At 39.9% G+C, this 3,064-nt stretch overlaps 1 pseudogene across 1 annotated transcript; it reads right to left on the bottom strand.

Annotated features, from left to right (window-relative positions):
• Window positions 1–1,230: 1,230 nt before the first annotated feature.
• LOC308508181 (NADH dehydrogenase [ubiquinone] 1 beta subcomplex subunit 4-like) lies at window positions 1,231–1,619 on the bottom strand (annotated as a pseudogene). The gene has a single exon. The product of its transcript is annotated as an NADH dehydrogenase [ubiquinone] 1 beta subcomplex subunit 4-like (transcript).
• Between the last annotated feature and the right edge of the window lie 1,445 nt (window positions 1,620–3,064).

Here is a 3,064-nt window from a genome sequence, read left to right as displayed (position 1 = left end):
TAGCCATTCTGACTGGGGTGAGGTGACATCTCATTGTGGTTTTTATTTGCATTTCTCTGATGATTAGTGATGTTGAGCATTTTTTGATATGTCTATTTGCCATTTGTAAGTCCTCTTTGGAGAAATGTCTCTTTAGGTCCTCTGCCCATTTTTCAATTGGGTTGTTTGTTTTTTTGTTGTTGAGTTTCATGAGTTCCTTGTATATTTTGGATATTAGACCCCTATCGGAGGAACTGTTTGCAAAAATCTTCTCCCATTCAGTCGGTTGCCTCTTTATTTTGTCAATGGTTTCTTTTGCTGTGCAGAAACTTTTAAGTTTCATATAGTCCCATTTGTTTATTTTAGCTTTTACTTCCATTGCCTTAAGAGCCAAATTCATAAAATGCTCTTTGAACCCAAGGTCCATAAGTTTAGTATCTATGTTTTCTTCTATGCAGTTTATTGTGTCAGGTCTTATGCTTAAGTCTTTGATTCATTTTGAATTTAATATTGGTACATGGTGACAGATAACAGTCCAGTTTCATTCTTTTGCACGTGGCTATCTAACTCTCCCAGCACCATTTATTGAAGAGGCTGTCTTTCCTCCATTGTATGTTTTTAGCTTCTTTGTCAAAAATTATCTGTCCATATTTATGTGGTTTTATTTCTGGGTTCTCAATTCTATTCCATTGGTCTATGTGTCTGTTTTTCCGCCAATACCAAGCTGTTTTGATTATTGTAGCCCTGTAGTACAAGCTAAAGTCAGGGAGTGCGATACCTCCAGTATTGTTCTTTTCTTTTAGTATTGCTTTGGCTATTCGGGGTCTTTTGTGGTTCCAAACAACTCTGATGATTTTTTGTTCTACTTCTTTAAAAAATGCCATTGGGATTTTAATGGGGATTGCATTGAATCTGTATATGGCTTTGGGTAATATGGCCATTTTAACTATGTTGATTCTTCCAATCCATGAGCACCGAATGTCTTTCCATTTCTTGGTGTCTTCTTCAATTTCTTTTAAAAATGTGTTATAGTTTTCAGGATATATATCTTTCACATCCTTGGTTAAGTTTACGCCTAGGTATTTTATTCTTTTTGCTGCAATGGCAAAAGGAATTGTTTTTTTTATTTCTTTTTCTGAGATTTTATTGTTAGTATATAGGAATGCAATGGACTTTTGTGCATTGATTTTTTTTTAATCATTCATAGAAGATTTATTTAAACAATAATACATATAGTCATCATTGCCAGACTTAATATGAGATGTTAAATGTTCGATCCCATTTTCCTTCCTGGATAAGTTTTTCTTTCCTATCTCTGTCACCTTTGAACACATAATACCGGAAGAAGAGAGGCCCAATTCCAGCCAGAGCTCCTAAGAGCGAGGTCTTGGGGGTGGGTCTGAAGTTGGGATAGACATTTGCTGATCTTGCATAGGTCAAACAGCCAAGGCAGGATCTTCGATGAGCCCGTGGCGGCTGGGGTCGTTGTACTGAAGCAGATACTCCCTTTTAAGCCGGGATCTTATGGCCAGCCGCTCGGCTTGCGCTCTCTGGGTTTCCGGAGATATGTCGTATTCAGTCGGGTCGAGGGTAGGGGGCAAGGTGGCCAGGCGCGATGGCTCGTACTTGGGGACCTTCATCTTGGGAACCCGGCGCTCAACTGCCTGTACATTGATTTTGTAGCCAGCAACTTTACTGTATTCATTTATTGTTTCTAACAGCTTTTTGGTGGAGTCTTTAGGGTTTTCTATATATAGCATCATGTCATCTGCAAAGAGTGACGATTTAATTTCTTCATTCCCAATTTAATGCCTTTTATTTCTTTTTCTTGCCTGATTGCTCTGGCGAGGACTTCCAACACTACTTTGAAAAGCAGAGGTGATAGGGGACAGCCCTGTTGTGTTCCGGAACAGAGAGCAAACAGCTTCAGTTTTTCACCGTTAAATATGAGATTAGCTAAGGGCTTGTCATATATGGCTGTTGTGCGAGGTATCAGGTGAGGTGTTAGCTCCCGCTCCCCACACAAGAACACAGGATATGGCGAGGCCAAAAAGGAACACCCATGTAGCCATAGGTAGGGGAGTCATACCACTATAGTCTCACTGGAGGCTGGATTCACATGACGAGTGACCTGCTGTCTGCTTTTCTGCCAACCGACCGACTCCCTATTTGCTAGCTGCAATCCGCCTCTCTGCAATCCACAACCCACACTCCGCCGCTTGCTAGCTCAGCCACCATCTTCTTGCTAGCCTCCATTTTTGCTGCTAGCATAGCCTCAGCAGTTATATTAGTGTCAATGGCTCACTGATTACAGCTGATGGCCAACTAGTGACAGCTGATGGCCATCCAATCACAGTTGATGACCATTTACTACCTGAGCCAGCACCTTTGAACGTGAGGCCCAGAGCCTGGAAACTGCTGTCTGGGACTCTGTCCCCACAATGGCCTTTACTATGTTAAGGTATTTTCCTTCTATACCTATTTTATTAAGTGTTTTAATCATAAATGGATGTTGTATCTTGTCAAATGCTTTTTCTGCATCAATTGATATAATTGTATGATTTTTGTCCTTTATTTTGTTTATGTGATGTATTACATTGATGGATTTGCGTATGTTGAACCGTCTTTGTTCCCCTGGGATGAACCCCACTTTGTCGTGATGAATAATCTTTTTAATGTATTGCTGCATTCGATTTGCTAGAATATGGTTTAGGATTGTTGCATTTGTGTTCATTAGAGATATTGGTCTGTAGTTTCTTTTTTTGTGTTGTTCTTACCAGGTTTTGGTATCAGGGTAATGTTGGCCTCATAAAATGAGTTAGGGTTACTGCCTCTTCTTCCATTTTTTGAAGAGTTTGAGCAGGATTGGTATTAAATCCTCTTTGAAGGTTTGGTGGAATTCACTAGTGAAGCCATCTGATCCCAGACTTTTGCTTTTGGGAAGGTTTTGGATGACTGATTCAATTTTGTTACTGGTGATTGGTCTATTTAGATTTTCCAGTTCTTCATGGTTCAGCCTTGGAAGGCTATATGTTTCTAAGAACTTGTCCATTTCTTCCAGGTTATTGAATTTGGTGGCACATAG

Source organism: Rhinolophus hipposideros (genome assembly GCF_964194185.1).
Source record: "Rhinolophus hipposideros genome assembly, chromosome: 15".
Classification (NCBI taxonomy): Eukaryota; Metazoa; Chordata; class Mammalia; order Chiroptera; family Rhinolophidae; genus Rhinolophus; species Rhinolophus hipposideros.
Note: the sequence above shows the minus strand (reverse complement) of the source record. Positions and strands in the feature narration are given on the sequence as shown.